Source organism: Impatiens glandulifera, chromosome 1 (genome assembly GCF_907164915.1).
Source record: "Impatiens glandulifera chromosome 1, dImpGla2.1, whole genome shotgun sequence".
Classification (NCBI taxonomy): Eukaryota; Viridiplantae; Streptophyta; class Magnoliopsida; order Ericales; family Balsaminaceae; genus Impatiens; species Impatiens glandulifera.
Window position 1 is genome coordinate 105,885,455 of NC_061862.1, and position 15,556 is coordinate 105,901,010.

Here is a 15,556-nt window from a genome sequence, read left to right on the forward strand (position 1 = left end):
TGAAATCGATAATCCAATCTCGATAGTCTAACCAGCCTAATCCAAGAAGAAGAACCGGTTTATGATAAGTTAACTTTACACTAAGCACAACCAACAGTTTCCTATTCTTTGATAGGCAGAACAATTCCAGTAATTATAGAAGGGAGCCTTCACATGTACAAATTGTATCACTGCCTCTTTCATATAAGTCTGATAAGAACTTCTTGGGAGGAGAAGCATGCCCAAATAATATAGACAACTACTTTGGTATAAGTCCGATAACAGTCAATTGGAGGCAGATATCTATCACACTACTCCAAATAGTCAAATTAATAAAAGACAAATTTGCTCGTTGATCTTCGATTTGGAAAGTATCAACCTCATTAAATGCCATGTTAATCTACCAATGTACCTACTGTATTACTCGGATCCTCAACCAATCAGATCCAATAAATGATGTACTATAAAGGAAATATATCTATTGAAGAAGAATATGACAGTTGTCATATTCCATATTTAAGTGACCAGAGTTTAACTGGAAGAAGTACCTTAACCCTTTTCAACAACGATACAACCTTATGCGATAGCAATCTGTTTAAGCTTTCAAATCTATTCACATTTACATATTGCTTAAGCTTTCAAGTCATTGTGTGTTAGAATCTCACGTGTATTACAAATTCATTTATTTTGTGTGAGTAGTGAGTGTTGTAAGTTGACAGAATTTGTTTCTGTTCAACAGAGTGAACGTAGTAAGAAGTCGAAAATGAGCAGTAAATAAGCCTTTAGTGTTCGACGTACGTACTGTAAACCGTTTGAATATTCTGAGTGAATATCCTTCTCAACGTTTGAGAATAAGGGGTGACGTGTGAGATTTATCTCTAAATATCTATAAATCATGTGTTGTGTTTCTCTCTTACTTTGTGTCTCCTTGTTGTTGTTCAAACCGTGTTTGTGTTGCTTCAAGTTGAAACGAACAGTTTTGCACTTGAACTCGGTTCAAGAGTTTGTGAGAACTTGCGTAATATTGAGACTGATACACTAGTAGAAAAAGGGACGTCGATAACGAATGTCAGTAACGACCTTATAAGGTCGTTACTAAAATTTAATATTAGTAACGACTTTATAGAGCTGTTACTAATATGATATATTAGTAACGATTTTATAAGGCCGTTAGTGATGCTAGACATTAGTAACAACTCTAAGGAAGGTCGTTACTGATACTATAGTTTTTCCTTTCTTTTTTCAAAATAAGGTTATCAGTAACGATTTTAAAGTAAGGGGTTATAGAAACTTATATATTATTTGTAACAGTTTTTTAAAAGAATCATTCCTGATACTTATTAAATCTGATACTTATTAAATGGGGAAATTTGATCAAATGACCCTCAAAAGAGGGTCATTCCCAAAATTAACCTCGAAAATTTTCATTTTTATTTTTAACATTTTTTTTACATTTTAGACACTTTTACCCTTAATAACCCTTTTATTATTTTATTTTATTTTTTTCTTTTCTTCCTTCCTTCCTTTCCCTCTCATTTCACGGTAGATCCCCCTCACATTTCCCAAACCTAATCCTCACTTTCTCTTCTTCCCCTTTTCCTTTCCACCGCGACTCCACCACTTCCCATTCCCCCATCGACCACCGGGATCTTTAACTATCACCGCCGCCTTTCATCTCCTATACTCACCAAGTCAAACAACGCCCAACCTACAACGCCGGAGGACGCTAAGTCCGCTGAGCCGGGCGTGGACTTGGGCGTGGGTGGTGCGTGGGGCGTGGATGTGGGTGGTGCGTGGGGCGTGGGCGTGGGTGGTGCGTGGGGCGTGGGTTTGGGCGTGGGTGGTGCGTTGGTTTGGGTGTGGGTGGTGCATGAGGCGTGGATCATGGATCATGGGACGCATACAGTAACATACCCATTTTGACAGCATTTCAAACGTACCCATTTTGACACAACATTTCAAACGGGAATGAAATAGGAATGAAAGAAATGAACATACTCAATTTGATGTTGGTCGGTTGGTCTCGTCGCGGGGTCTCAGCTGGGTCTCAACGTCCTCCGGCGTTGCAGGTTGGGCGTTGTTTGGCTTGGTGAGTATAGGAGATGAGAGGCGGCGGTGGCAGTTAAAGATCCTGGTGGCCGGTGGGGGAATGCGAAGTGGTGGAGTCGCGGTGGAAAGGAAAAGGGGAAGAAGAGAAAGTGGGGATTGAGTTTGAGAAATGTGAGAGGGATCTACCGTGAAAGGAGAGGAAAAGGAAGGAAGAAAAGAAAAAAATAAAATAAAATAAAATAAAAGGGTTAATAAGAGTAAAAGTGTTCAAAATGTAAAATAAGAGTTAAAAATAAAAATAAAAATTTTTTAGGTTAGTTAGTTTTGAGAATGACTCTCTTTTTTTTAGGATCATTGGATAAATTTCCCTATTAAATGAACAAATTTCATTCCTTCACCATTTTTGTGAGAATTTAAAGTTGAATCGCACAGTTTCAGTTTGAGGTGAACTTACGATTTTACTGTTTCGACGGGAAAATGAAGGTAAATCAGGAAGATATGCAGGAATTTGTGAAATCTCTGGCAGTTAAGTCTTTCGAGGCAGATCCACAAGTCTTTTCTCCATCTAAATCCAAAACTTCACCGCGTTCTTCATGTTCGTACGACTCTTCTCCTTTCAATCACAAGTTTAAGAAAACGTCTCCTAGCAGGAATTCGCGAGCACGGTACGTATATCCACTATCCACGTGAATTTGAACTCTAGATCTTCTTATGTAACTGAAGGAACTATCTGATTCAACGCAGGGCTCCTTAGTCGTTACTGTCATCTCAGGACATCTCATTTTATGGAGATTTATCAGAAGACGGACAATCGACTACGACCAACAACATTCTTGTTGACAGATGGTTCTGAGAAAAATTGGGAGGGATGAGGTGAACATTGATGATCCTGATCTTGGCCTAAACCCTTTGGTGATCATAATTCTAAATGAGGTTTGCATTTTCTTCAAAATTCTCAAGCTTTGTGCATCTTTATGTGAGTAGTGCAGTCTAAGAGGAAAACACTAAACAAATAGCAGCCCTAATCCATTGTTTTGTCTGGTGCTTTGGTTGTAATGACAGTAAGTTAAGCCATTTCTACTTTTTTTTTTTTTTTTTCATTTTTCCCATCTATTTGATCACTATAGGCTCAAGCTCCATTATTCTTTCAATGTTATTTCTATAAGGGATAACATATCTTTATCACCATAATAATGCATCATTTTTGTTTTCTTTTTCCCCTTTGTGAACAAATTTATCACCATAATAATGTTATTTTGGTTCTTTCCACTGGCCTTGGAAGGATTGTACCAAATTTGATATCACAGAAGCATACAAATAGTGCTGCCACAAGTTAGTGTTGTTGAATTTCTTGTTCATCTAAGTTGGGTTCTTTTATGTTTTTATGGTCTAGCAGACTCGTTGATTCAATTATCCTTTTTTTTTCTAGCAAAGTATTACAGAAAACCCAAAGATTGCTACTACATGTGACTATATTTCCTTGAGGAGAAAAGTATTATAAGTGAGTTTTGTAACTGGATTAAACACTTAATTTGAAAGAGGCTTGGTTAAATTGTTTTGTTAACAAAACTAAGCTAATTAGTGAATTCATTTAATTAGAGCCAAAATAAGTGTAGGAATCCATTTTCACTTAATACTTAGAAAAATTGTATTTGAAATTTATTCTTCATAAAGGACTTTAGTTCATCTCGTTTCTATTGTGTTTTATGACTGTCTTTCAATGTTTGAATCTTTATTCTTTCATTAAGTGGGTCTGAAATGTTATTTCACATGCAGTTCTCTATGCCTTCTTTGGCTTGCGGTTGCTTTACATTGCATGGAGGTCATCAGATTCCAAATCAGCGCAAAAGAAAGAAATGGAGGAGGTAAGTTCTTGTACACGCTGTATCAATGTAAATGATATATGACTGAGTTAGAAAGATAATGCAATTAGACTTGGGAGCAAAATAGTGACAATATTAAACAATATCAAGCCACATTGAATTGGTATCTTCTTACATTGTGATATCTTATAAGAAGTTTGGAAGCTGATAAGTGGCCATGGTGGATGATGTGGAACAAAAAGAAAAAACAAGACTATTCGAGGATCGAAATGATGTTCTTTTAAAATGTTAAAGTTTGTATTGTTATAGTTGTCGTCGAGACGACTTCCAATAATACAAACAATGAACAAGTGCTCAACACCTGACATAAACGTTACAACTCAACCATCAAGACACGATAAATTGTTTATTTTCATTTTATCCCTCTTCATCTTAGTCTTCTATATTTTTATACAAATTCTGGGATTGGGGGCTTATTTTAGACTAACAATAAAAGATATTACAACATAACTAGATAAGTAATCCAATGCTGATAATTTTCTGCATGCCTTGAACAATGGCTAATGTTTTCATTACCTGTCTTTGAACATCTCTGCAGTCATTTATCTTGACTTTTCTAGCCGAATGGGGGTGATTGTAGTCAGATTGCAACAATTGCTGTATGCTTCTCTCTGTTGCATTATAAGCTTTCAATAAGTAGTCAAAATTACATGCATGTTTTTGTGGCTGTATTAATTATTGTATTTTTTAAGAAGAAAATGACCTTTATTTTTTATTTTGCATGTTTATTGTAGGAGGATGAGGATCTCAGATAAATGGAACTAAAAAATAGGACATTCTCTTTCTTTTACTAGAAAGGAAGGAAAGCACTAGGGATGGCAATGTAGCGGTTCGGGGCGGAAAATGCAATTACCATCCCCGCCCCGTTTTAATTTCGGGGATTTTTTTAATACCATCCCCGCCCTGTTAGGTTTGTTTCGGTTTTGAGAAATCCCGCGGGGTACCGTTAATAATTTTTATTTAAAAAATATAAATAAATAGTATACAATAAAATTATATAAACCAATTCTTTAATATAATATATAATGTAATATATTAAAACTTTATATTATTATAAAGAAATAATTTTAATACTCTTATAAAATATAGTAAATAAATAAATATATTGATAAATTAATATATTTTATTATGTATATGGTATTTGCGGCAGAATCGGGGTGAAAACAGGGTGAAATCGGGGCGGGGGACACAAATACCATCCCGCCCCATTCTCGTTCGGTTTCGGGGAAAAACCGTCCCAAACGGGATAAATCGATTCGGTTTTCAAGGGGCAGTTTCAAATTGTCATCCCTAGAAAGCACACAATGGATACAGTCTTGTGTTTAAGCTAGTGTAGGAAATTTCAGTATCAAAATAAAAATTTGAATATTTAGATGATTGAATATATTATTTATAAATATTATTTGAATTAGTGTTTTTGTTTATATAATTAATTTCGACAAAATAACTATTTAATATTATTTATAGGGTCAAATATGAATAATAAAAACAAAACAAAATGAAATATATTTAAATATTAGTAAACGCATTATAATAAGAGATCCGTTACGAAAATATATATTAGTAACGACATTGCCTTTGTAAAGACCGTTACTGATATTATTATCAGTAATGGTATTGCTTTTGTAGAGCCCTTATTAATATTAATATTAGTAACAACTATCTAATGTCGTTACACATATTTGTTAATATCAATAATGCTCGTTTTTGTAACGGTATTATAAGTAGTACGGTATTATAAGCCGTTACAAAAAGTTATCAGTAACGGTTTTGGGGTTTTAGTAACGGCATTAGCCCTTACTGATTCCCCTTTTTCTACTAGTGATAATAACGGACCATGATACGTCTCCTTCATACTGCTCTTAACTAAACGAACATGTTGTAATCCTAAAGATAATTGGATCCTAAAGATAATTGATTCTAATCTGAGTACACTATTCATTTTCCATTATCAATTCTTGCTTTTGCACTTGTAGTAGAAACTTACCAATCTAATTTATCATTCCTATCAAATTGACATTTTCATTTTCCCCTATAAATACATCCTCATCTATTCTTGGATCTTGTACAATAGAATCATTGTAGTATCGACAACTTTGACTTGATTAGGTCCAGGGACGGCCCTGGGGTAAGCCCGACAAGCCCTCGGGTTAGGGCAGCCCACCTCCTAGGGCAGCCCATTTGTTAAAAATATTAAAATATTATTTATATTTATTGTAATTTTAAACATAAATGGTTCTAGCTTGGTGGTTAAAGATATGCATTTAAAGATATAATGTTTTGATATGGTTATGGGTTCAAAACACACCAAAAACGATTTTTTTTTCACTTTTTAAAACTAGACTTAGGGCAACAAAAAGTATATCGAACTTTTTCTACCCAGGCTAGGGCAGCCCAAACTTCGGGGCCGACTCTGATTAGGTCTCTTGGAGGTAATACCAACCTGATCATTAGGAACCAAATTTGCATTTGCCCCTTCTTCAGCAATACCAGCCTTTGCTATGGCTGCGATCAAACCTTGGGCAATAACATGACCAACTTTTCGTTTATATGCAACTAAGCTTACACTAACCCTTTATTATTAAACCAAACCTTTTCCATAATAGGACCAATCCTTCAGTTAAACAAGTACCTACATTTTCCTTGTTAGAGACCTTTGAACTAATATCAGCAACACCAGGACCTACCTCAGTCGAACCCTCCACATTCGTCTAGTCAGAACAATAACCACCACCATTAGACCCCACCCCATCAGAACATCGACTTGTAGTCACCACATACTCAGTACCAGATATAGCATAACCAACCACATTGTGATCAATAACATCAACAAAACCAGCACCATTCACAACAAAGTCACTACCAGAAGAGTCGTCAACTGTCTTATTGATACCAATGACAACTGCAACAGAATCAGCATCACCAACAACATAACTATTAGTAGAGAATGCTTTATTCTTTACCGCAATTTTAGTGATGTTATTCCCAGCTTCCTGTAGCACGTCATTAGAACAATTATGTTTATGTTCTCTGTTAGGTCCCTTATCTGCTCTCTGCTTCAGCCTTCATCAGCTTTAAGATTTTCCTCATTTTCATCTTCATCCTTATCCTCATCCTCCATTAGCACAAAAAATAGTCCAATGTTTTTTTTTAATTTATGTTATTGTTTATTGAAGTTTTTCATTCTTGGTTATTTTTATAATTAGTCTAAAAAAAAACTCAATTAATAATAGTACAAAACAACACATTTACCTGTCCTAATAATACAAAAACATTAAAAAAATAATCAGAATGGTTAAAATGAGCCACAACAATAAAAGGAATCATAACAAAAAGAAATAGAAAGAAAAAGTATGCAAAAAATAGTTTTGGAAGAGAAACACGATACTACACTGTACTTAAAAATGAGTTAAACTTAATTATTTTATATATTCTTGTTTCCTTTAAACTTATTGTGAAAGTTCTACTATAATACTAAAATGCTATTCTTAATGAACGAATATCCAAAGCTAACATAAAAAAATAAAAATAAATAAATACGTCCGGAAAAATGGTTGATCTGTATACGCGGTCCTTTAGATGTTAATGTAGATTATATTTTGTAGCCAAATGATCATAAATTATTTAAAATCATTTTTTTTAGATTATTTTAACACTTGGCAAGTATTAATTTGATATTTTTATATTTATAAACAATTAAATATAAAAAATATCACATTTAATAATATAAAAAATATCACATTTAATAATAAAGTGTTTATTTAATAATTTAGAACTATTGTTGAATAGTTTCATTGAGTGCTTATTTACTTTTATGGATACTCATTTATGGTACCCATAAAATATTAAAAAAGACTATTTATTTTAATTTATTTATTTATTTAATAGATTTTAAAAAGTTAATTCTCTATTCTTTTAATTCCAAATTTAGAAATATTTTTCATAACTTATTTTGAAAATATCATGGGATAGGTTTATAATCACTTAAACCTTAGTTAAATTGAGAAGATTATATTAAGAAAACAAAATTTCAAAAAAAATTATATAAAAGAAATCCGCGCAAACCATGTCGTCCGCGCAATCTCTGGATCAAATATTCATGATCATGTCACGCGATGGTAGAGCCATTTGGGCGGTAGTCCAGAATAGAACTAGGCAATGGGTTGGATAAATACAAACCGACACGATTTAACACGATATTTGTACGGAACAACATGATACGATATTATCTCACTCGGGTCTTAGGGTGACACAATACAAATACAAGACAACACGATTACGACATGATTATGAGTTTATACGATCGTAATACGGTTACAAATGGATACGGACAAACAAGTATAGACACGACAAAAAAATCAACACAACACAAGCACAAGTATACACACGAAACGACATAAATACAATTAGTGACATAACCTAAGTTACTCACATTAACATTCTCTAAACCTATTACATTTTTATTTCATTAATAAATTATTTAATTTCATAAATGTAATATTTATAATTCAAATTAAACATACTAAAATACAACGGTTAAAAATATTAACTTAAATAATATAAATTAAAATACAACGGTTAAAAATATTAACTTAAATAATATAAATTCAAAATATTTAAAAACCTTATATGAATAGAAACTTTTCATAATTACTTATTAATTTTTTAATTATTTATAATTTCAATTATTGTTAATACATTAAATAATAAATATAAAATAATTTTAAATTTAATAATATATATTTATAATTTCTACTCACCTTTCCCACTTTTTATTTTATTTTCTTATTCAAACTACACACATTTACATTAACATTATTAAATTATTACGTCTCTCAATAATTGATCACATATTTAATTGTTTATCTTCCTAAAATTATAGGACTTAATAAGAAACTTTACTTAACAAAAAAATTAATAATTTATAAAAATAAAAAGATTAAATTAATTTTATTAATTAGATAAAAATTTGATTTATAAAATTATTATTAATTCAAAAAAATACAATAGTAAATAATTATATAAATATATTTTAGCCTAAAATAATCTCAAACTACTTTTAATTATATTAAATAAAAAATTAATAATATATTAATTCAAATAATATTTTCTAAACATGTATCCACTACTCATAGTAATAATTAAATCATTTAAAAAAAAATAACTCTAAAATTTTAAAAGTTAATAAAATATTTAAAAAAAAAACTTTATTTTATCATAAAAAATCTCAACTACTTTTAATTATATATAATAATAATAATATTAATAAATATCAAATACCTAATTAAATAATTAGATATAAATTCTTATCTAATATTTTAAAAATTATAAAATTTCATATTTAACTAAGTTAATATATATATTTTTTAAATAAATTAATAACATTATAACAACAAATTTAACTAATTTTTTTAAATAATTATTTATATATTTTAAAACACATTTTAAATAATTGACATTCAAATTATTATTTATGAAATTATATGTTAAAATTTATATTTATACATTTTACATATTAAATAAATTTTAAAATTAATTGAATACATTTAACTTATTAAATTAATTAAAATTTTTTAAAATTAATTAATTAATAATCATATTTTATAATTTTTCCCAACAATATAATTTAATATATATAAATAAATAATTAATTAACATGAGTGTGTCAAGACAAGACACGGTTGTGTTTTGTGTTGACACGATGACAAAATCTAGTCGAAATAACACGAAACAAAATTTTAAGCACGAATTATCACGACACGAATAAACTCGTAAACACGAATAACACGACACGAAAGAGTCTGTAAATCATAATATTTTGAGTGGATCAAGACACGTTACGAAACGGATAAGATTGAGATACAACACAGCACGATTAAGAGTCTAACACGACTTGCCCAAGTCGAATACGAACATTTATATACGATACTCGACTCTAATCCAGAGTGAGTTATCTAGGAGGCTCTTTAATTACTCTAATAATTTATTTTTAGTGTTAAAATTATTTTTTAAAACAAATCGTCCTTAAACTTTAAAAACATCATTAATGACTCTTTTGGTCAAACTTTTGAATTAAATTTAAGATATTATTTTATATATTTATTTATAAAATTATTAAACCTCTTATTTATATAATATATATATATATTATCATTAATTTTATATTTATATAATTATTAATTCTCATTTATATGTAGATAATATATATATTATTTACTTTTATCGTTATATTTGTATATATAAAATAAAGTTTAAAAATTCTTTATATAATATATATATATATATATATTATTTTTAATCATTAATTTTTATATTTATACATATAATTATTAAATATATATAAATATAATATTTATATAATATATATTTTAAAATTTAATTTGAAAGTTAAAAATAAGTTAATAGTTAGATGTTCACCAAAATAATTTGTCTTTATATATATATATATATATATTTATTTATATATATATATATATATATATATATATATATATATATATATATATATATATATATGAAATATATTTAATAATTATATATATAAATATAAAAATTAATAATAAAATATATATTATATATATAAATATAATAATTAACCATAAAGATATATAATATTTAGTTAGTACGGTCAAACATAACTAAAAATTGAAAGAAGGGACATAGGTGATTTTTTAAAAGCTTGAGAGAAAATTTGTTTAAAAAAATAATATAAAGACTAAAAGTATGCGATTCAATTAATTGGAGGATCATATATAATTTTCCGTATATTATATTATATTATATCCATTTAAATTCTTATATTTTGTCTATTTATAGAGTTAGTCTTTGCTTATTAAAATCTAAATAATTAATATTCATACATTTATTTATTTAAGTTTTCTTCAACTAATTTTTTTTTTCTTTTTGAATCTTTGGATTAGCTCTGAGTTTTATTTACTCTTAGTTCATTTATTAATTTTCTTTATAATATAAGATTGTATAAATGGTATATATTTTTATTCTGATTTTATGTTTTTGTTAATAAATTATAATAAAAAAGTTAAAAAAAAAATATTATTGTCATTTTCAAACATAAAAAAGTTTATCTACATCTACGGTTACTTAAGAAAGTCACTTATTATAAATTTTTCAAGTGTACTATAATAACTTATATTGAACCAATCTTATTGAAAATATTAATTAAAATTTTATAATAGATAAATAATACAAAGAATAATATGTTACAATTTTTATAATATATAAAATTTTGTTAAATATTTTTTTTTTTCTTATTTTTACATTTTCAATAATACAAATATATATATATATATATATATATATATATATATATATATATATATATATATATATATTATTTGAACCGGGTATTTCATCACTTTTTAGATTTTATATATTTTATTTTCTTTTATTAGTGGTATTTTTTAATAAGTTCGATTAATATGTTTACTTATTATTCATAATAGTGTAAAACATATAATTTGATGGTATAAGAATTTTTTTTTTTTTGTATGAAACCCCATTTGAATCATCTTTTCTAATCATCCGATTAACAGACGTACCGCCGCCAGTTGTCGTCGCCTTTGTCGGAACCTCAGGAATTTATTTTTTTCAAGTTCTTGGTTTATAATCCTATTCGATTACTTTCTTCTCTAAAATTGTTCCTTATCAGTACTAGAACACTTGAAGATTAAAATGGGATCTATGTCATCACCAAATCATGCTCAATGATGATCAAACCGATCAAGCTTCAAAATTCAGACAAGGTTACTCAAACAAAGCTTTAAAATTCATTCCAGAAGCTTTTGGATTATAAATTGCCAAATAATAACCAAAATTTAGGCGTTTTGGAGGGAATGACGAGGGCACTCAAGAGGGATCCCATTAGCCATCTTAAAAGATCTTCAAATTAGAAACTAAAGTAAATCAATCCTTTACAAACATTTTAGAATCCATCACTCACTAAATTGGAATATCTTCGGCTAATTTTGGTCGAACTATATGAATTGTTTTCTTTTTGTTTTTTTTTGAAACCATATGAACTTCAATCAAATCACTAAATCAACCAAATGAGTTCAAATAAAATATCTAAATTAACTTGAAAAAAATTTAAAAAAATAAAGGGTTCGTATTTCCTTGAAAATAGTTTATTGAATGCTTTTGAAATAATTTTCTTTTGTTATATTGATTTTGGATGTTTTGGTATGGTTAAATTTGATTAAGTGTTTTTGAAAATGATGTATTTCAATTCATATTGATTTTTTCTTCAACAGTTCCTGCTAGAGAATAGAATAGAAAGACATTAACTATCAATGTTCATTGTATCAAGCAAATTGTTTCTACAATTCTTTACAATCTGTTACTTCAGAAGGTGTGGGCATATCAATATTTTTGTTGAGACACAATATTTTTAATTCAATATGCATGTAGAACCTTATAAGTATAGTTGCCAAGGAGAAGACATGAATTTATTACAAATTACTTGGTTAATTTAAACCCTTATAAGTATATATGGTAAATTATGAGAAGCAAAGTATTTGAGTGAAAAAAAAATTAATTATGTTTAGTAACCTGGAATTAACATTGAAATTGGATTTGAGGTACAATTCCAATATTCTTATGTTTGGTAAACTCTTTAATATTAAGAATTAGAATTATAATTAAAATTTCAATAAAATTGGATGTAATATAATTTTATAATTCTTAATTCCACTCGTTTCAGGTCGGAATTGTAATTTCAAATTTATTTTTTTATGTTTTTCAAACAAAATAACTTATTACTTTATTATTTAAAACATGATTAAAGTTTTTAATTAATAATTATTTTTGAATTTAGGATGTTAAAATATTGAACTAATGTCTTTTTTCTTTTTTAATTTATTAACTTAACATATCTAGCCGATACATTTTTTTAATAAAAATCAAAATTTAAAAAAAAAATTGACATTTAAGCTATCCTAATTGGTTGTATCAAACCAATATTTTAATAAAATAAATAATATATATTAAAATTGTTTTTATTATATTCTTTTTTCAAACATAAAAATTAAATTACAATTCTATAGTTTCCAATCATAAGAATTGAATTATAATTAAATATCAATTCTAATTTTAATGTCAATTTTATTCTTAATTCTAATTTCACTCCTCCGAATATAATCTTAGTGTTATTGGTGGGAGATATTTAATTGTACAAACCTCAATATAATGAAAAAACTCTCACTAACCTAAAAAAAAAATTAAAAAAAAAATACATGTACAAAGTTTATAATTGTTCACCTTAACTTAACTTATAAGATGATCAAGTTACACTCCCAGATGAACTCTATTATTTTGATTTATTTTTCAATAAAATAAATCAAAATAATTAACCCTAAGGCCAACACCTAATTACATAATTAATTGGATTAATTATTGTAATAATTAAATTCTAATTAATTAAGAATAATGGTTAAATAAAAGTATAATAAAATTATTTGAGATAAATGTTATACTCATTTATCTTAAAATAATTTAACAAAGTAAATAGATTAAAATAAATAATTTAGGATGAAAGGTGGTACCCATTTCATACCCAAAAATTATTTATTTAACCTAAAAATATACAAAAATAAAAAATAAAAAAATGACCAAATATTTATCATATTAATTTAAATATTATGTGTATTTTAAAAGATTAAAATTGAAGCTAAAATGGTGAAAGAAAAATCAATTTCAAACCAACCCTTAAGATTTTAATATAAAAATTAAATCTGCAATCGGGTGCAGCCGAAATTCGGAAGAATTGTTACAGTCGAAATCGCGACCAACGGATGGGCGTTGGATTATCATCCAGAAGAAGACGCGCGCACAAAGAAGCGGATCACCAAACAACCGCTCCAACGTCGTCTCCTCCAACACGAACGGAACGCCTACGCCTTGACAGAACGCTGACGAAATGCTCCGTTTCACCAATAACACCCAAAACAACGTCGTTTCGCCAACAACCATCGTCTTCATCGCGATCTCCAGAGAGATAAGATCAAATCCCATCTTTGATTTTTCAAATATGAAACTCAACCAATAGTCCACCTTTTTGGCTGATTTAAATAACGGATTTCTAAAATATAAAATTGTAATTTGATTACTGCAAATCTCCAAATTATTTAAATTTGATCCCAAATTATTTTTATAATTAATTTCAAAAGCTGTTAGGAATTATTTAAAATCATTTAAAATAATATTTTATTTAAAAAAGATTTCTGATATGCAATTCGAGATTGAAATTCTCGATCCTCGAACTTCCACGAAACCCAATAGTTTCGGAGGGTTACAATCTTGTAAAAAATACAATGTTTCATTCTAGAACTAAACATATTAGTTGTTTGTTTGGGCTCCTAATAATGGAAAAAGACCCAAAAGTGATTCGGTTCAATTTTATTTTATTAAGGATAATATAGTATTTTAAAGGGTTATGCTGTAGTCCTAATAGTTCTAGTATTTTAAAAAGCAGCAGCAAGAAAGAAATCAAAAGTTCAAAATAAAAGAGAACCAAAGATAGATATTGTATGACAAATTTTAGTTTATAGTCTAATAGTGTTCATTAAACTAACGATTAGAGATCCAAACAGAGTCCGATTGAGTTGAAATTCCGTAAGTCGGTTGGTAACTCATTACTCTGCATTTTATAGATGGGATCAATTTTTGGACGTCTCGAAGTTTGATTTTCTATGTCTTAAATTTTTTGTCCAATTTGATTTTTATTTTACTTGTTTCGGACAAAAAAAAAATACTTTTTGGTTATTCCTTTTGATCTTTTTGCGCTATTAAAAGTTGTTATACCTTGTATACCTGACATCTAATTATAGTGAAATTTGATTTGGACGTGAAATCATGTGGTTTTACTCCTTGATTTGAGAAGGATTTTTACGTAAAATATTGTGTGTTCATTATGTTATTTTATTTCCACTTTTAATTTTGTTTTATTTGTTCCTAAGTTTGTCAATCAAGTAGGGAATTGTATATATATACGTACGTTTTAATGATTCTTTGTAAGCAAAATATCACATATGTGAGGGGGAAGTGAGAACGCTTCGAAAGAAATGCATAGTTCAATTCTAGACACTCTCATACAACCAGACGCGTGTTTCATGGCCTAAACGAACGCAACCATGAGCTTGGCATGTATCATGAAAGAATTCTATGTGAATGTGTGTAATCATTTAAACAAAAGGCATAATAGTTCAAATACATCGAGTCTACTAATTAACTTAAATTTATATGTTTTCATAAGGTAATGTTCAAAGGGCTACACTTACCTATCATATAGAATTTAATTGCTAAAATTTTCACCGAGTTAATATTTTAAACTCTATTAATGAAGGAGTTGTTAGAAAATATATAATGATGCTTAATATAAAAAAAATTCAGGTGACATCTAGTTATCACCACATATATACGCCTCACATCTCCAAACATTTATATGAGTTTGTCTCTCTTATCATTATTATCTATCCATAATTACTAATTTATGTCTCTTACCATCATTATTAATTTATCTTTTCTTATTAATTTAATTTTATTTATCTTTCATAAAAAAAAAATATTTATTTTTCTTTATCAATTTTATATAAATATATTTTTCACAAAATTATATAAAAATATATATT

The 15,556-nt window shown here is 28.1% G+C and overlaps 1 long non-coding RNA gene across 1 annotated transcript; it reads left to right on the plus strand.

Moving 5' to 3' along the window:
• Positions 1-2,441: 2,441 nt before the first annotated feature.
• LOC124922734 lies at positions 2,442-4,840 on the plus strand. Its single transcript, XR_007097863.1, has 4 exons — positions 2,442-2,693; positions 2,773-2,961; positions 3,805-3,893; positions 4,646-4,840. It is a non-coding gene; the product is annotated as an uncharacterized LOC124922734 (long non-coding RNA).
• Positions 4,841-15,556: the final 10,716 nt, after the last annotated feature.